Source organism: Ambystoma mexicanum, chromosome 6p, assembly GCF_040938575.1.
Source record: "Ambystoma mexicanum isolate Mex_15411 chromosome 6p, UKY_AmexF1_1, whole genome shotgun sequence".
Taxonomy (NCBI): domain Eukaryota; kingdom Metazoa; phylum Chordata; class Amphibia; order Caudata; family Ambystomatidae; genus Ambystoma; species Ambystoma mexicanum.
Window position 1 is genome coordinate 1,262,127,079 of NC_090935.1, and position 21,097 is coordinate 1,262,148,175.

Genomic DNA, 21,097 nt, shown 5'->3' on the forward strand with positions numbered 1-21,097 from the left:
TACAATGCGCTGATAGCAAGAGTTAAAAAGGGCTCCACTGTCTCGCAGCAGTGGGAGCTGTATAAGGGCACGAGGCAAGGTTCTCCATGGTCCCCGATGCTCTTCATCCTAACGTTGGAACCACTAGCGGCCTACCTAAGAGACGAGTATGGGGAAGCGGTTATTAGTACCTCACGGGGGAGATATTTGATCTCGTTATATGCGGATGACATGCTCCTATGCCCGCAGCACCCGTAACAGAATTTACAATACGTCTTGGGTGTGCAGGAACGTTATGCTGCACTGTTGGGTACAACAGTTAACCCCCAAAACTAGAGCCTGTACCCTTTGGGAGAGTATGTTTGGAAGCCCATACGCAAACTACTGGTGTTACCAATTAAGTGCCACATAAGACACGTTTCGGTACTTGTGGTGGACATATACCATGACCCGAAGAGAGAACATATACATAATACGGAGAAGGCGACTGGAAAAATAGTGAACTGCATATCATTCTGGATGAGGCTGCCATTGTCCATGATGGGGCGCGCTGCACTTCTAAAGATGGTGGTGCTGACGAGACTCCTACACTATTTTGCAAATATCCTGTATGCGATACCTAAATTGTTATTTAAGAAATTACATAACATATGCAAGAGCTTTATTTGGCATAATTCAAGGTGCAGGGTGGCGTTGTCGAAGCTTCAGAATTCATATGAGCAAGGGGAGATAAAACTGCCCAATTCTTAGGTAAATTTTATGGCTAGTCAGCTGCAATATGTGGCTAAATGGCTGTCAGTTAAGCAAACACCCGAATCAAGGTTACTACAGGGAGAAAGTACGCCAATCTACCTAAATTAAGTTATATGGCAGCCCGAGTCGAGCATGACCAGCGAGCACCTACTGCTTCGTCAAGGGTGCACATTGTGGCACAGAGTATGCCAGTGGATAGGGAAGGCAACACTGTATTCGCCGCAGATACCACTGGTGGTGCTGGAAGGGTAGACAAACAAGTCGTTTAAACTTAAAAAAGAATTGGGAACCCATGGGGGTGGCGACAGTAGGGAACATACTGAAGGAGGGTAGGCCCAAGGGATTCGAGGAACTGATAGAAGACACGGGAGTGCATCAAGGCCAACACATCACATACTCCCGACTCTGACATACGTCAGTGACTGAAGCACCCTTACAGCCCTTACAGATTATAGAGACAGTTTATGCCGTGTCGGAAGGGGGACACGAGGCCTCACGCATATACGAGCTATTGATATCCAAGGTTGGCAGGAAAGTAGATCAGATAAGGCAGAATTGGGAAACAGACTTAAGGGAACCAATGTCGGACGAGATGTGGAGCAGAGCTATGGGGTACCACAAAAAGGTGTCAAGGAATGCGCGACTACAACACATTCAATTATATGTGACTCATAGACGTATCTGACCCCAAACAAAATAGCTACGTTTAATCAAGCAGAGATACAGACCTGCTCAAAGTGCGGGGAGGTAAATGCAGATCTGGTGCATATGTTCTGGGCATGCGCAGAGATAGGCAGATTCTGGAGAGAGGTAGCCCAAACATTGGCAAAAGCAGAGATTACCCTGGATGCGGGATCCCCCGTGGCTTGCCTGTTAGGGGGTTTCCCAAGACCCAAGCAAGCTAAACATGTGAGCAAACTCAGGAATCTAGCATATATATTAGCAAAGCTCGGAATTGCGAAGGGATGGAAGGCACAATCGAGACTGGCAGTGCAGATGTAGTGGAGGGATTTGTTAAAATGGGCCAACACGGAAGCTGTGGTGTGGCAAGAGGCGATAGGAAGGAACACGGAACAAAGGGAGCGAGGGGTGGAGTCGTGGAGACAGTTGATAGCTGATCTAGCAGTTTCTGATCAAGGTACCAAGGACTCAGAAGAGACCTTAGGACACATCAATACCGTAGCTAGGAGTGCAGTGGATGGTAGAAGGAGGGAGGTGGAATGAGAGGTGCAAAATAGGCCTGGGATCGGTGGGGATTGGACGCAGATTGAATGTGACGTCTGTAATGATTAACAGTTTTTAAGTTGTTATTATTATGTGCAAAATCAATAAAAATTGTTTTAAAAAACATTTTAAAAACTAAGGATCCCTAATGCTTTAGTGCTTTCATAGCTAAATAAGTACAAAATAAAGGTTCACATGTATCCCAACCTTTTGGCCAACTCTCCTGTGGTCCAATGCCACCAATTTCCTCTAGTTATGTTACCTTCTTTCTTCTCCTAATATACCCCACAATCAATTCCCACTGGTGGAAAGTCCACTGAATCATTTGAAAAATGCTATTTGCCAGTCTTGGGACGTAAGGGACAGGGAAATGTGATATCTGGGAGAGGAACAACAATTGGAAATGGTAGAACCACTTCTGGGGAGAAAAGAGAAAGGAAATGGAAGGGGTTGGACTGTAGTAGTATCCATGTGAATGTAACCACCTTCTAGGGATCTGCGGTGTATGTTAAAGGGAAAGCCTCATTTTATTTAATGCAATCGGAGAAACAAATGTAAAAGCTTTGAAATGAGCTGAGCCATGCTCACTTGAAAATGTAAATTCCTGAAGAGGTTAACATAAATAACCTTTGGCAATTGTCTTGACTCACGGAACCATCATAATACTACTCCCTCTTACTCCAGAACACCCCCAATGGAATGAAAAGTGGGTTACTAAAACCCGGGAGAAAGGGAGGGAGGGTGAGATAATACTTGCCTCCATGTCTTTAATAGAATCTAAACCCTGACTCATGATAGTGAGGGTGATTAGCCATTCTATGTCAAGACCAGAGCCTTCATATTATGAAAGTTTAAAGCATAGGAAAATACTTTGACTTGCCACATGCATAGCTCTCAACACACCTGCATCCACACACCCACCCACCCGCCAGCTCCTTTGTCTCACCCGCCTCCCCCACCTCACGAGACTCGCATTAGTACTGCGCAGGCGCTGGCGCATTACTGCGCAGGCACACTAAATGAGCCAGCGCTGCAGGAAAGTGACAGTCTCCTGCCTAAAGGGGCCATTCCAGGCAAGCGTGCTGCATCCTGCAAGCATTTTGCCTGACCTTTGGCTTTGTGCGCACTGCTGCATGTGAGTGCCTCCAACTCGGATCAGACCGGCTGCTCCAGTTTTTAGCTGCTGCCCAAACTAACGCTGTGCCAGGACTCTGCACCAGCCTTGCAGATTAGAGGCTGCTGCTGCCTTTGTTCGGCTTCTGCACTTGTCGTGCCATGCCTATGGCATAGGCCCTGCTGAAGTGAAGGACGTATTACTACTACTTCAGGAAACGGTAATACTCTCTTCAGTGTGATATGGTTTGAACATGCATGCAGTTTCTAGAAAATATCAGCTGCGAAGCATGATGCGAGTCGGATATATAACTGTGCTTTATTTGCTAACAAGATTATTTAGAAAAAATAGGAAAACCGCATGTTATATCCGCCCTACGTCCCGCAACGCGGTGACGTAGGGCAGCTTAATAAAAGCCCCGCTCCCTGGAGAGGGAGGCAGTTCCGGGCGAATGCATGCCAGCGTGTGTGTGTGATTATTTTAGCGCTCCTGCCTTGGCCGCGTTCCAGGCCACGCGGCCTCCTGGACCGGAGCCAGCTCCTCGTGCTGGGCCTCCGGAAAGCCAGCATCTAACAATGGCGACGAGGAAGTGAGCGAGCATCCACGCGCTCCACCACCATCTTCGCATGCGGATGCCACACGGACGCTCCGTGTTAATTTTTGGACACCCTGTGGGGGCCCCCACGATCACGTGACCCCCACCCCCCCAAAAAAAAAAAAAACTAAATTTTTTTTTTTCCATTCCCCTCCCACACATCATCTTCAAGGGGGTGAATTTTTTTTTTTTTTCTCTCGTCTCGTGTCATCACGGTCATCACCTGCACAACGCCCCTCGCATGGCACACGGGTCACGAAGCGCCAATCCATCGGAGCACAAGTGCCGGTAGGACACTGCCTCACCACAGGGCGCGCACGAACCCAGAGGGCGGAGTATCGTTGACCAAGCGCACGCTACACCATGGCGACTGGGTCATCTACCCCTGGACCCTCAACACCGTCCAGGATGGCGGCAAACCTGTCTATGGCGTCACCGCCGCCTCGCACGCAGGGGAGTTCGTCGACGTTGATCCAACCATTCGACCCATTCACAGACCCATCGTCCAGTGGGCCCAGATGGCAGCTATGGCTACAGAAGTTTGAGATGGCCATGGAATGTAAGGACGTCACGTCTTCCAGAAAGATGAAAGCTCATCTACTCCTCAGTGTGGGCGACGAGGTGCTGCGCATCTTCAACTCCCTGGATGTCGATGACGGCCAAGACGCATACCGGAGTGCGAAGGACGCGCTAACAGCACATTTTCTCCCGCAACTAAATCCAGACTATGAAACCTTTATCTTTTGCACGACCATCCAGGCCACCGATGAGACTCTCGACGCCTACCACACGAGGCTGAGGAAGCTGGCCATGTCGTGTGAGTTTACGAACACTGAAAGGGAGATAAGGAGGCAAATCATAAATGGAATTCACTCGGAGAAGCTGAGGCGTCTCGTGCTCAGTGAAAAGGGCATCCTCCTACAACGCATCCTGGAACTGGGTCGACAGAGGGAGCTCGCCCACTCCAGGGCCGCCAACATGGAAGTGACCCGACAAAAACTTTCTACAGCGATGGTTGCTCAAATCTCAGACAGACAATCCACGAGAAGTGAAAGTGGCAGCGGTTATACCCAGAACAGGTGGCAGCCTCGAGCACCAGGACCAGCTGAATGTGGATGGTGTGGTGGTCAAAGGCACGGAAGGCGAAACTGCCCGGCGCAAGGCACCACGTGCGGAGCATGTGGCAGGAAGGATCACTACGCGAAAGTGTGCAGATGAGTGAACACGCCACTACAGCCTCCACAAGGATCCCAGGAAAAAGGGTCATCGAGAAAAAAGAAACAAGCCAGCGTGAGGAGGGTTGCGGTAGTCAACTCCTCGACGGAAGAAGAGGGAGATGACCTCTCAGCCCTACGACAAACAGCAGGCACGGAGAACGAAGGAAAGGGCCGAAAGGTGTACTTAGTATCGACACTAAACCAAGGGCCAGCACCGTCGAAAAGAACCGCCAGGCGACGAAAATGCATGGTCAATATACAAGGCCAGGACATACAGATGACCATTGACACGGGGGCCTCGGTAAACGTCATGCCAACCACCGTTTTCCAAACTCTCGCACCACGACCTGAGCTAAAATCCACAGACACTCGGCTATTTGCCTACGGCAGTCGGAAACCTCTACCAGTCATCGGGAGGTTCCGCACCACTCTTGAGCATGGCGAACAGAAGTTGTGGTCGAAGATCTATGTTGTCAAGGCGGGAATTGAAAGCCTGCTGAGCGGAGATGCGGCTGAAGACCTGGGCGTGGTCAAATTCATATGCCACGTTGACGACACATCCGAGGTCGAGAACTTCCTCAGGCAACACCCCAAGCTACAGAGGGGGATAGGCTGTCTCAAAGGAAAGACCATCAAACTGCATATTGATCAATCAGTGCAACCACGCGCGGTAAGACACCGAAGGACACCCTTCCACATGAGGGAACAAGTTGAGAAGGAGTTAAGGTCACTCGAAGCCGCTGGTATTATTGAAGAAGTCACGGGACCAACACCGTGGGTTTCCCCGATGGTAGTCACCCGGAAGCCCAAACAACCAGGAAAAGTTCGGATCTGCATTGACATGCGCCTGCCCAATGCAGCCATAAAAAGAGAGCGACACATAACACCCACAATTGATGAAATCATCACTGACCTCACTGGATCGTGTGTGTTCTCAAAGGTAGACCTAAAGGCGGGGTACCACCAGCTGAAGCTACACAGAGAGTCGCGCTATATCACCACGTTCTCAACCCACCTAGGTCTGAGGAGGTACAAGCGCCTGAGTTTCGGCATATCATCGGCCGCGGAGGTTTTTCAACAGACCATCCAGGAGGTCATCAGAGGCATACCAGGGGTATTGAACGTGAGCGATGACATCCTAATACATGCACCGGACACCAAGGAACACATCGTGAGACTCAAGGCACTACTGGGCAGGCTGGAAAGCGCCGGACTCTCAATCCATCGAGAGAAGTGCGAATTCCTAAAACCAGAAATAACTTTTTTTGGATACAGGTTCGACCGCACCGGCATATCACCTGATCCCCAGAAAGTGGCGGACATACAAGCTGCCAGCCCCCCCACGACTCCCACAGAGGTGCGCAGTTTCCTGGGAATGGCCACCTACTGTGACAGATTCATTCGGAACTTAGCAACCCTATCCGAACCGCTCCGGGAGCTAACAAAGGCCAGCACCAAGTGGGACTGGGGGCCCGAATGCCAGGAAGCATTTGAGAGCATAAAAGACTCCCTGTCAACTGATACCAAGATGGCCTACTATGACACGGACCTCCCAACAGAACTATTTGTGGATGCCAGCCCAGTCGGACTTGGAGCAATCCTGATGCAGGTCACGAAAGAGGGCACAAAAAGGTCGATTGCATATGCATCCAGGGCGCTCACAGCAACGGAACAAAGGTACTCCCATATAGAAACGGACGCAATCGCCGTTTTATGGGGGTGTCGACACTTCCACATGTACCTATATGGGCGCAAGTTCACGGCGATCACCGACCACAAGCCCCTACTACCAATCTTCATTGGGTCATCGGCACACCCACCAGCCAGAATCACCAAGTGGCTGCTACACCTCCAGCAATATGATTTCGAACTTGTCTGCCAACCGGGCAGCGGCAACCCCGCGGACTTCCTGTCGAGACACCCACGACCAGCCACCCAGCAGGAAGTGTTAGTCGCCGAAGAAACGGAGGAGCACATTTGTCAAGTGGTCCACACCATGAGGCCCAAAGCGATAAACATTGAGGACATTGCAACAGAAACCCAGAATGACCCCTGTTGCGATCTGGTAAAAGACGCCATTATGTCAGGCAACTGGAAAGACTTCATGTCGCACACACGCAACAGAACCGAGGGGGCCAAGGAGTTCCTAGCGGGCATGTTCACGGTTCGACAAGACCTCTCAATCACTGAGGGAGGGCTCCTGCTAAGGGGTGACCGCATCATCATACCCCCAAGGCTGCAAGACAGGATAGTTGCCTTAGCAAATGAAGGACACCAAGGGCTGGCAAGAACAAAGGCACGGGTCAGACACCGGTTATGGTTCCCTCACATCGACGATCGTGTTGAGGACCTAGTGAACACATGTCTACCCTGCCAAATAACGAGTGGACCACCAGACCCAGAACCGATCCTATCGGCCGAGCGTGGCCGGGCACGATGGGAAGCAATCAGCATTGACTTTTGCAAAATCAGAGAGGGTCTACATCTACTGGTGGCAATCGATGATCACTCACGCTATCCAGAGGTCGAGATACTGGAGTCCACCGCCGCGGAAGTGGTCATCCCGGTGATAGAAAAGATGTTTGCCACCCATGGTCTGCCCACGACCATTAAGAGCGACAATGGACCCCCATTCACAGGGGAGGAATTTAGGTCATACATACAAGAACTGGGCATCAAATACCACCACATCATGCCAAGGTGGCCACAGGCTAATGGGGACGTCGAGCGATTCATGAGGACCATCAACAAGGTACTCCGAGTATCAAAAGCAAACGCCAGCCCGTGGAGGATCGACCTATTCCGGTTCCTAAGGAACTATCGGGTCACCCCCCACAGCACCACGGGCATACCACCGGCGGACCTTATGTTCGGTACTATCATCAACTCGTCGATTCCCCATCATCCAAGCAGAACCCCTGACGACGTCGACCATGCACGCGTGGAAGCGAGGAGAACACGGGCCAATGCTCACATGAGCGCCAAGAGAAGAGCAAGGCCCTCAAACCACAGAGTGGGCGACCAAGTCATCATGTTGCGAAATCCCACGAAATCCAAGTTAGACACCAGGTATGAGGAACTGCCATGGACCATCAGCAACCGGCGTGGGACCATGATAACCGTCACACGGGGAGGTCGGGAAGTAACAAGGAACGCCTCCTGGTTCAAGTCCGTGCCCCAGCACCTCTGGACGGATTGCGAGGGGCCTCACGACGACAACAAGCAACAAAGCAGCGACGTGCCGGCGCAAGACCCCGAGGAGGAACCCGCGGGGGATCGCAGCTGGCAATCACCGAGACTGCCCAGCGGTGAGGACACATGCAGCGAAGGTGAGCAGACTTACGAACCGAGCGGGGACAGCCCCCAAGCGAAGCGGTACCGTCTGAGAGAGACCACGAGACCGCCTGCGAGGCTGAATGACTATGTATGCTAAGCCAACAGCAGTGGCAGGAGTTTATAGTTGAGCATGTTGTTTATGGTTGTTTTGTTAGGCTATTTTGAAATAAAGGAGGGATGTTATATCCACCCTACGTCCCGCAACGCGGTGACGTAGGGCAGCTTAATAAAAGCCCCGCCCCCTGGAGAGGGAGGCAGTTCCGGGCGAATGCATGCCAGCGTGTGTGTGTGATTATTTTAGCGCTCCTGCCTTGGCCGCGTTCCAGGCCACGCGGCCTCCTGGACCGGAGCCAGCTCCTCGTGCTGGGCCTCCGGAAAGCCAGCATCTAACACCGCACTCAATTCACTTTTAAACGTATGCCTTAGCCTGCAGAGTGAAGCGCTAAAAAGACCACATGCAAACTCGGCTAAAACAGACACCATTTCAGGCAATAATGGCCGTTCTCCGATCACCTCGTCCAATTTATCTACATCTCCAGAGCTAACACGAATCGGTGCAAGTGTGTATGCTTCCTCTGAGGCTCTGCAGCAAACAACTCCTCATTCTCATCGGAATTCTCTGAATAGGCTGATTCCCCCATCTATTTTTCTCTCCTGCAACTTCACATATCACTAAATATATATATATATATTTTGCATATGTATTTTAAATTTGAAAAAGTAACTGTCTGGCCACTTTTTCAAATTTAAAATACAATTCTGAGATATATATTACACGGCCCGCGGTAGTGGGAGTGTAGTTATGGTTAAGTTGCTGAATCCATAGGAAGACAATTTTTTGGGCGGCTTATTAATTTGCGCCCCCTGGACGAATCCTCACCAAACTGCAGAAAAAGTATATGGCCCGCTCTGAATATTTTTGCAAAGTTCAGTGAGGTTTCGTCAAGAGGGTCAAAGTTATAGGGGGGATCCCAACTTTTTTTTTTTTCCATAGACTGACTGGAGAGAAACTTTGCTCACGCCTACAGCCCAAACCGCTGGATGGATTTTCACCAAATTTGCAGCAGGAGTGGCGGCTTGGTCCCGAGAGCATGCTTTTGTAAATTTGGTGGACATCTGCAGTAGTTTTTTTTAAATGACCAAAAAGTAGGTCCAAAAATGTTAGTGGCATCTGGGTTCGGTCTGCAGACCCATTTCCCTTTTCAGTCCGCGGACAGGGCTCCGATTGGCTTAGAAGGCAACGTGGTGGACATCGGACGTGCCCAGCGATTGGATGGTGAAAAACGTGAGGTGCGTCAGATTTTTTGAAACACCCGTCATCTTGGATTTGATGACAGCGGCCGTGTCCGCGGACATCGCAGTAAAAACATTAAAAAACACAACATTGCACTTGTCAAACTTATCAAATAATCTCTGGGGAGGTGAGGGATGATGAGGATGGCATGGGATATGACTGCAAGAAGCAAAAAAACTGGAGCTTTTCACCATAAAAGTCAGCCAACAGTCTGCAGGTTCGCGAACATGCCTTTGAAATTGGCTGACACCTCTGCATTACAGGGTTGGTGAAAAGCAGTTCTTGGATGGCTTATTTCTTTGGTGCCACTTAATGAAACTGCATGAAATTTTGGAATTATATTCTTGACCTGATTCCGAATGAGTTTGCAAAGAGGGGGCAAAATTAGAGGGGGTCCCAAAATAACGTAAAGGCTTATAAATGAGGTGCCATTGGACGAATCTACACTTAAGTTGGCAAACTGATAATAGATCTAGATATACATGTTTTTGTGACGTTTGGTGGGATTTTGTCAAGAGGGGGCAAAATTAGAGGCGGGGTCCCAATGTGGTGCCATTCGACGAATCTACACAAAGGTTTGCAAAAAGATTATAAATCTAGATATAAATGTTTTTGCAAAGTCTGGTGGGATTGTGTCAAGAGGCAGCAAAATTAGAGGGTGGATCCAAAAATATTGTAAAGGCCGATAAATGTGGTGCAATTTGACGGAATCTACACAATGGTTTGCAAAAAGATTTTAGATCTAGATATAAATGTTTCTGTAAAGTCTGAATGGATTTTGTCAAGTGGGGACTAAGTTATATGACTATTGTATGTGCATACATTTGACACTTGAAAAAATAAAACATGGGTGGATTTCCACGAAACTTGTGTGAGGAGCTTTGGCAAGGACCTTAAAGCATGGTTTTGCAAATGTGCCCGTGTTTTATTTTTTGACAAGTGCCATAATGTAGGTACAAAAAATAGTGATATACCTTTGGTGACCAAGGTGTAGCCTGTGCCCATGGGCAGTGGCCACATTGTCTGGGTCATGGAATAAGGACATGATCCGGACAATCTGGCTACTGGCCATGACCACAACGGACAACATATGGGGTTAAAGTGGCCATGTCTACCTGGGACCACCTTTGTGGTAAAGTTATTCGAAAGTGGGATAGCTTTGAAAGGGAAGGAAAATGTTCTTGTGGTAATATGGTCATAGGTTTCTCTCTTCGCCTTCTGCAGGCTGCCATGTAAAGCAAAGAGGGGCCCTCTATGGAACCCTGCTTTCCCTTTCCATGGTGGCAATCGTGGAAAGGATTTTTCTTTTAGCACCCCGGGTTCCTGCTTTGGGAACCTGGGGTGCTAATGGACTTCATCCTCCATTGCAGGGGCTGGAATGGGGGGGATAATGGTCCGGAGACCTCGTTATCCACCCTCACTTCGTTTGGGCTGATAACTTGGGTTGCCGGGCTGGTGTCCATTGTTCCAGTCACTGGAACGGGGATGAACGCCACAATATTTCCATTAGCATAACACAACATGCTAATGGAAATGTTGGAAAATCTTATTGAGTCTATGTATTTTACTGAGAAATGTTAAGTAGATGGAGTCTAGGTTTTTTTTAGTTCTATTTTTTAACTGTGAAAGTTGGTTCCTAAAGGAACATTTCTTTTGTTTTTTGATGTATTTTTCTTTGGCAGAAATTCAATGAAAAAACATTGTTAAAGGGATGTTATGGTTAAGTTGCACTAATAAAAACCTATGAAATTCATTGAAAACACTTTATTAAACGGACATTATGGTTACAATTAAAACCGAAAAACCTCAAATTCACCAGTTATGGTGAAGCTAAGCAACCATAAATTACGCCACCACCGTGCACTGCTAAGACTAACACTAGGACATCAAGGATGACATCACGTCTAATCTAAACCTAAATATAAGAAGGGAGCAAGCTACGACCATCAAATAATTATAAGGCAGTCCTAGTGGCGTCTTGTCAATATAAAAAGGGCCTATACAAAAAACCTATTGACAATCCTTACTACTAAGTTACAAAAAGAGTGTGGGATATTGCTCACTAGAAATGAAAGAAGTGTTCACAAAATGATAAGTCAGGATGGTATGGCTAGTTCTCCCTTCCCCACATTTTTAGCATGGGACAAGGCAGGACTTCTGACAGAGCACACTCATGGGCCTCTCAAGAACAAGGTTCACAATTCCAGTTCAACGATACCAGAACCTTCAAGGACCAAGTATCTTTTCTACAAAGTCTCTTGCCTTAGAAGGCCTGATGGATCAAAATAACAAACAAACAGAAGTTTCTTTGGTAATCATGCACTTTGGCCGATTGCTCTTTGCCCCTTGGATCTAACTATGCCGGGCTCAGAACCTCCTTGCAACTTCGGCCTCCCTCCGTCGGGTTCACTACGGCCTTTCAAATGTAGCTTGCAATATTGAAAAGTCTTAGTGTCTTTTTAAACAACTTCCTACTGCGGACAACCCTCGGCCGGGTTCACTCTTATCGCACAATGTTCACGGGTGTATTACTCTTCACCCCAATTCACAGGCACCCCTCTGTCGGGTTCACATCTGCCGCTCTCCGAGTTTACTTTATTTTATTACGATACAGAATTTGCTTGTCTTAGTTTTCCCTTGGCAATGGGTCAGAGACTTTCGAGTGTACAAGGGATTTGATATGAGCCTTGTAGGACCACTCCGACACCTCATGCCACCATTTCCTATGGCCTTCTGATCCTTGCAGTTTCAATTCACGAAGGCCAGCAAGAGGCCTTCGACTGAACACTCTTACGGCACCTGACCACCCGACAGCTGGCCCTTCTTTGGGCTTTCTCCAAAAGTTCAAAGACACAAGTTCTTTGTTCTCAAGTTCTAGCATTCATCTAATGTTGGTACTTGCAACATTTGGCTGCTACACAGTTCAGTTTCCTGTCAATTTCATCCGACTCACTGACTGTCTTGAGTCCACTTGGCTAGGCTTGTTGCTGGAGTCCAGGACGGTACCACCATAGCAAGCAGGCCTCCCCGTCTGTATTATCAATGCGGGAGGCCGCTGTGCACCGTTGACATCTGTTGCTCCACACGTCAGCTATTTCTCCTGGTCTTGTAATTCCCTTTCGGAGGCTTCGCGGATCTGAGTTGAAAAGGACAAGGGCAAGTTTCCCTTTGTGTTTGCTCTTGGTTTCGCTGCCTTTCTCCTCCGTTTGAACAGCCAGTTCGGTGTAGCTGTTTCCTCATGCGGTTGGCCGTGGTCATAGTGTGCTCTCATGCTCTGCCTTTTTTCCCTGTGGGGAAGGTAAAGGGCCGTCAGGTGTGTGTGGTTCTGGTCGATTGCCTGACTCTGCCTGACCCTTGTGTTGGGATATGTCAGGTAAACGGCTCTGGTGTTGGTCCGTTGTCTTTCTCTGTGTAACAAAGTGTTTGTGTCGGAAGAGGGGGGGTAGAGCTTCTAAGTATCCTACAGGGTAGGATGGGGAAAAGGTGTTACAAGGAAGGGGTACCATGTCTCAACCTTCAGTGTCCCACTTCCACCCGCCGAAGACCACCAATTCAGGTGATCTTCCCCCACTGGTCCACCACCAGGAGCTGAATCCAATAGTGATGGCCGTTTCCTGGCCACTGGGATGACGGATCTCCGGGGACTAGCGGGTGGACACCTTCAAGTTTCTAACATACCCTTCCTCCATGCTATGTAGCCGCATCTGCTTCAAAGGGGAACGGGATAGGAAATCTAGATTACCCTGTTCTTTACCTTTCCTGTGTTGCGCATTGAAGCAGTAGGGTTACAGGTCTAAAAACCATTGCATGACACGTGGGTTTGCATTGGCTAATCCAAACTAGTGGAGAATGGTTGGTCACTAATGTAAACTTTCTTCCTAAGAGTTAATATCTAAGTGGGATAATGGCCCACTTGATGGCCAGGGTCTCTAATTCCAGCAATTTTGTTCACGCGGGAAGAGGTTGTGACTTGTAAACCAGATGGGATATTCTAATCCGTCGCACACTTGAGGTAGGACTGCCCTTAACCCGGTATGGGAGACGTTCGTCTGTTATACCGAAAAAGTAATCACATAGCCCGAATGATATGAATAGTATGTTGGCCAGAAGCAAATCGCATCATGTGATAAACATTGCAAACTGAGAAACCTGAATGTGACCATAGGGAGTCCATTTTGTAAATGCCGGCCATTTGCTTTTTTTTAACGCTTTGCAAATATATTCTATGCTTCAAATCCACACACGGTGCAAGGCCACAGCTTGAACTCTGAAAAGGCAACGTAGACAGGAATGTAGGGCCATGCAGAAATACATTGTTTTCCCTCTCACTGAGGCCTTGAAGCTGTGCAATCAGTAGCCCAGGTGCCGGTTTGTCTTGCAAGCGCTGTTGTAAAAGGCAGTTAAACATGAATTATATGCAACTAGCGGTGCTCCTTCACGAAGGATGGTATTTTCTCTGCCTCAGAACTGTCTGACCCTTAGCTCATGAGCCGCAGCAAACAGATAACGTTGTATGGAATGTCTCTCTGCTAAGAACAAGATATCCTCCCTGTGCCAGTGCCCCATGTTCCTCGTAACAGAAACTCTGCAGCCTTTGCTAGAATAACACATTTTTAGACTAAATGAAGACTTGTCATAACTGTCAATTACCGAACCCTAGCCTGCATGACATGTATAAGGGCGGGTCGAAAGCATTAGCAAAGGTTGATGTATTATGTATATATATATGATTGCTTGAGCGCTGTTCGCTCTCTCTCATCTCACGTTGTCTGGGAACACACGTCGTGAGGCGTTGAAACCCAGTCGGCCGACTGAGACACTTTTGAATAAATCCAGACTTGTTTAGATATCGAACCTCACGACTGACGTGTCATTGAGTATATGGTTATTGTGCCTTATTTCCATATATGGACTAACAAAGATGGCACCAGAATAGGGATCCTCCCTGTGATGCTCCATCGCATATGTTGAAGGCAAGGACGAGTCAAGGAAGAAGCTGTCGGACCGGGATTGGAAGGTGTTCAGGGCACCCCTGCAGAAGTGATTAGAGACTCCTCCGCAGATCTGTACACAGCCGATCCCTGATCGACGAGCAGCAGCCAGAGAGCATCGAGGCGAGAGTCCTGCAAGCGAGGCAAATTGTGCCAGATACGTGGCGAATTGCCTCCTGAGAGACAAATTGATTGATCAGGTGAGTCGTGCACGATTCTTAAACGTCCTGATATTGGTTGAGTGTTGCACATGCAAGTACAAACGCCCAGGGTAAGAAAAGGCTAAGAGTTAACCATGCCTGGTAAATTGTCTTCCTGTTTAGTGAGATTTTTTTCACTGCGGTAGACAATCTTTGGAAACTGGCCAAGCCGCACCACCCGACGGGTCGCCCGCACACGATATGTACATTAAATACAGAATAGGGGCAATAGTGTTCAATGCGGTTTGGCATAGGCAGACCAGACGTGTATCAGACCTTCAGTGGCCCGATAATGGGAGCTTTGAACTAGCGCATATAGAACATTTAGAATCAGTTTTGCTACAAAAAAAGGCCAGACCTGCAGCGTTCGACCTTGTAAGAGACTGGAAAAAGGAAGCGAATCAACGCTTGAAAAGTAGAGAGGAACATGCACGTAGACATAAATCAAACGCAGAGAAAGTGCTAGAGCATGATCAGCAGAAGCAGACAGAAGCCATTAGGAACATGGATAGGGCCTTTCAATTAGACATACAGAAAATATATCCTTCACAAGAGTTGCATACATCAGACAAACTGATAAATAAGATACTAAATGAGCGAAGAAATGAACATCCAAGCACTGACCCAGTTGCACCGCTTCCTTATGTACCTCCTGTAGATATTCCCACTATTCCATCCGCACCTGCAGTAGCCGTCCTATCTGCCCCCGTGACATCATTTCCTCCACCTCCTTCAGAGTATGAGTTATACGCTTTAGTTGGCAGTTCTGCATCAATGGGGTCTGAAAGAGGAATCGTTAGACTGACTCGTAGTACGATTAGCAAGGGACGGAAAGACGAACTGAAACTGTGGGCTGAGACGTATATTGATGATGGCGATGAAGTGGCTGTGCAAAGTTCCATATCTGATCATAGAAGCCTTGGTGAACAGCAGGTATTGTTAGAATGTATGGGAGATTACCTTGTTAAAATATGGAGTGATTTGACTAATACAGTGGTACCACAAGAGTTGCATGATTTGATTGTCCTTTCCGATTTGCAAGATAATGCGGCGAAAATACGAGAACATGTAGGGCGAATATTTGTGTTTAAGCGAGAACTTGATCGGTTGCATAAAGAGATGAGTAAAGGTAAACCGCATATGTTATACGTTCAGAAACCGTTTCTTCCGCCGTTGAAACCTGTTAGTGAAGAGATGCGAATTTGTACGCGAGATGCGCTTAGATGGATTACGGATGCCGCCATTTCTTCGATTGAAGTGCATGATACGTTTAGTCAGTATACTACAGAAATGCAGAGGAAGGTGTTACAGGTTATGGTGGAGTACTTACATTATGAATGTATGAAGAAAAAGATGTGTTGTCCTGCTGATTTAATGACTATTTATAAAAGAGCATTTTTACCTGACACTGGAACAACTGCTTTTTCTCTTGATTTGTCTTTGTTTCTTAATAGACGAACAGATGTAGAATCCGCTACTTTGCAATTACCCAAGAGGGAGGTGCCTCCCACGTTTGTCCCAAAAGTAGAGGTTGCTGCCGATGGAGCAACTCCAGCGCAAACGATAGAAGCCCATTATATCGCACAGTTCATACATGTTCCCTTTTCCAGGCAAGAAGTGAATACAATAAAGCAGGTGGTCCTTGATATCAGGAAAAATCTGTCGGGGTTCTATAAGGAAATTGAATCTGTTTTAAATTCATCTGTTTTTACACTCAGTGACATTGATTTATTGTTCCCTGTGATTCTTCCTGTGGACATATGGAAGCAGATTAGAAGTATAAATGATGTGCCGATGTTAGGCGATACATGGGAAACTTTGATTAGAGTTGATAGTGAGAGAAAGGCTGGGGAGAAGGCTCTGCAAGTAATTTTAACTTTGCCTTCACGGATAGTAGAGAAATTGAAAACTTTAGTGCCTGAGAAGAGAATAGTTTGGGATAAATTGACTGCTTGCTTACAAGACAAATCGAAAGGAGCAACAGATTATTTTAACCGGTTTGAAGATGTATTTGCAGATTTTAGTGGTCAAGATCTAAGTACCGAACCTGGGAAGAGATTATTTTTTGATAAGTTTGTGCGAGGATTGGTACCGAAAATTCAGACATCAATAATGACATCTGAAAGTGCATGGCAAGCAAAATCACAAAGCAAAGTATTACATATGGCCCAATATTATGAGAATCGAGTAAATTTGGAAAAGTATAAGGAAATAAGGGAGAAAGGAGATTTGAAAACCAGAGTGTTACTGCAACAGGTAGCAAACAATAATAGAGGTGGCGGGAACGCACCGTCTAGAGTCCAATTTGCATTATCAAGAACTAGTTTGCTTCCATAAATTGCGCACAAATCAGAAATTGTTAGAGCTCATTGAGCAATATTTAATCAGAAACAACACAGCCGACACATGTTTCGAGCAACAACGCTCTTCTTCCAAGGCTGCCAATTGCAACACATACTTTTTGTACATATTTGACATAATCATATGTAATGAACCAAAGAATAACAGATAGACAGACCCAAACATCAAAAAAGAGGGCAAGATGGTAATGCATTTCAGTCCAATTAAAATAATAATCAATGCCCAACATAATTTTTCAAAATTGCATTTGCACAAGTAAACAGAAGTCAAAATGCCACATATAGTAAGGTAAACCAATTTGCATCAAAAGGATATGGAGTGTTAGCAAAGAATATTGAGAACAATTGCCGCACATTACAGAAAATAACAAGACAAAAAGGGAAGAGAAATACAATTGATTAGACAATACAGAACTATACTGAGATCAGTCGTGTGTGTTGAAAAAATTTTGTTCACCCCATATGTTATGCGATTAAGGGGCAAGAAGGCCATATGAAAGAAAACCTTTACCTTTGCTGATGTCGAAAGTAAGACAGCTGTGATTAATCACAAAGACATCGCCGAATTTCAGCCAGAATTCCTTCCTGAGCCCCAGAAGGGGCCTGGGGAGATTGCAATGAAAATTGAAACATCAGTGTTACCTCAACATTGTTTGACTGCTGCCTCATCATCACGAATGGCATCACCGATTGGCACTGATTCTGCATTTGCTGCAAACAACGACAGTGCATTGTTCATCGATCACACTGTACCTGGAGCTGTAACGTACAATCTGCGTTCACGAAATCAGCAGCTTTTGTTTCACCTTTGTTTCTAGCTCATGGACAGAGCTGGGAACAAAGGCCTAGGGAAAGGGAGCGTATGAGCTGTATCGGATGAGAGCTCTGACACACGGTTTCCCGGTGCTACCATTGAAAGTGAAGGCCTTTGCAACCTAGCGTGAACAAGTGGGGGCAAAAGGTGCTGACACTATAATATTGATATTGCAACTTGCTCCTGCCTTTTTGGAGCTGTTGAGGTAAACACCAGCTTGCTGCCATCGTAAGCAAGCTAAACAGAACTTGTTTGAACTTTGCTGACAACGTGTGTTGCCGTGGAGAACATTTCCGACGGACGCTGAGAAACCTTTCCTGAAATAAGCTTCATAGATCATGCCTGTATTCGCTCCTGCTGCCGCTTGCACTGATACTGCCATTGATAGACATATAGACACTGGGCCTCATTACGAGTCTGGCAGTAACCGAGCTGGAAAAACCGGCAGGTTACCGCCGGACTGGTATTACCATTCCGCTTCCGTGATTCCTGGAATTACCGGGTCATTACAACCCCGGTGACCCGGGAATTCCGGAGGAGGAATTCTCTAAGTCCCCATTCCCATGGAGTCCTATAGGACTCCTATAGGACTCCATGGGAATGGGGAAGTGGAAACACCGGCACCATGTTGTAATGGTGCCGGTGTTTCTATGTCCGCCTGCAGGCGGGTGGTGTTAAACCCTCCAGGTCAGAGCTGGTGGAGTGATACCTCCCGCCTGCAGAACTCGAGATCAGCTGGTCCGGAAAGAACGGTGGTGGCAGATTTACCACCACCATTCTTTCCGGACCGGCTGACTCGTAATGATGCCCATTGACATTAAATTGGGCCCAAGAAAGGCTTGGTCTACAAAGATGAATCTGCTCCTGATCACCATATCTATCTGTATTGTATATACATTGATCCCAATGTTTTGGCACTTGGAAACTATGCATCCCACGAACACTATTGTCAGCTGTCAATGCTCCCACTACGAGTACCCCAGCTCATGTGCTTTCTTACACTCTTCTGTGACGAGATGTGAAACACAGAAAAGGTTATGATGATAACACTTATTTACTGATTACGAATATGACTCATGCTATCTTGAATAGATCCAATTGCTGGGTGTGTTCGCATTTACCCCAGCATGGGGAAAGAGGAATGGGTTGGTATATACATCCTCCACCACTTAATACTGCCTGTTATGCATCATTAAGAGCTCTATATTTTGGAAGATGGAATGATGGGTCACTAGAAACTTTGATGGAACAAATATAAACGAATTCGAAAGATTGGTATTAACACCGCTAGGTTGTTCCGTGTTTACAAATAGGAGCAAAATGAACACTGCATCAACAAGTCCCATAGATACTCTCTAGGCCCTACCAGTCCCGAATTACTTTCAAAATGGCTCCCGTTGGAAACCAGGATGCCATGCCTCGCTCCTATACTATTAATCATAGTCCACATTCTGTTATTTTGCTTACGGAAAAAAAAGGTTCCCACCCACTGGGAACATTTACTAGATGCATGAATACTGCTGTACTTGAGCAAGAAGAGAACCCATTATATATAGGAGGTTCTGTCTGGGGGCGTGGCCTGGAGCCGACGGCGTTCGGAGGCTAATCCGCCGAGCTCCGGCCGAGACGCCGTTTCCAGATCCTCTATCCCGGCTCGAGCGAAGCTGCATCAATAATAAAAGTCCACGGAGGTGGGGGAAGCTGATCCCGACAAGCACCGCTCGCTTAATTGGGGAATCGGACCCCCGAGACGACACCAGCGGCCCCGAACTGCAATTCCTCCCGCCTCGCAAGAAAACAAGATGGCGGCACGCGCCAAGTAACAAAGCCGCGGAGAAGCGCCACCGTCGGCGGTTACTGCCCGAGTAGGAGGCAGCGAACCCAGGACCGAGGAACCCGGGTGCGGCGGCAACCTGAGGCTCGCACCAGTTTCCGGAGCCCGCGTCGGGCGGCCCCTCCGCTCTCCGACCGCTGATCCAGCGGAGCCGCTCAACCACCCCTAGCCCATGATACGCGGACGCCGCCAGCGCCGCGAACAGCCTGAAGAGGGAACACACGGTCCCCGGGCCCACACCCGACTCCTATGCGGCAGCTGACCCGGCGGCGAGACCACGGAGGAGCAGCACCTGCGGCACATCCCCCCCCCCGTAATCCCTTGGTGACCCGGATACCAGGAGGCGGAACACCGGAGCTACGGAGGAAGCAGCACGGCAGGACAGACCGAGACAGACCCTCCAAAAACCACGAGAGGTAATCACCCACAGCCCCCTGGCACTTGGGGTCGCATATAAGTGTGTCAGTGACACAGACACCTCACGAGTTGCCTCTACAACCCCCCAATACCACCACCACCATCACCCAGTGCCTTACGAACATTAGTAGCCCTCCAGATAAGGGGGAAGACAACGGCCCCTAAGAAATAAAAGCCACTTTTTTGGATCCATACAACGGGGATTGGGAGCCCACCCAGACCCGAGGATAGGCACTCCTAATTACCCCCTACCATCTCCACTGAACTCACAGCCCACAGCAACCCTGTGAACACCTACCAAGCCCTGGTAGTAGGGACTCGAAATTCCACCCCAACACAGAGCCCTAGTCACAACACTAGAGCCGCTCTAAAATGGCCGCCAGGAATAAAGCCAAAGCAGCCACCATGGACTCCTTTGTCGCTGCCAAGCCGAAAACACCCACCCAGGCTAGACCTAATGCTGCCGAAAACACCCAAACAAAAGAGGGTGAACCCACAGACAACCACTCTCAAATATTGGAAGCCATAGCCTCATTGAGGACCCACATAGACTCCAAAATAGACGAGTTCAAAATTGACATTCAACTTATCCGCCAGGATGCACGCAACCTGACGGAGAGAGTGACGATTATTGAGAACTCAGCAGAAGAAACGGCCGGGGCGACCGCATCATTACGGTCCGAGGTTGCCGATCTGAAACGGAAAGTTCACGCTCTCGAGGAAAGGGCAGAGGAGGCTGAAGGTCGGACCAGACGGGACAACATCAGGATCCTGGGGGTTCCGGAGGGAAGTGAGGGCCCAAACACCACAACCTACGTAGAATCCCTACTATTGCAAGAGATTGGAGCCGGTAAGATGACACAGGGATTCGCGGTCGAGAGGGCCCACAGATCACTCCAAAAATGCCCCCCCCCCTGGCTCGCATCCCCGACCAATAATTGCCAAGATACTAAACTTCCAAGATAGGGA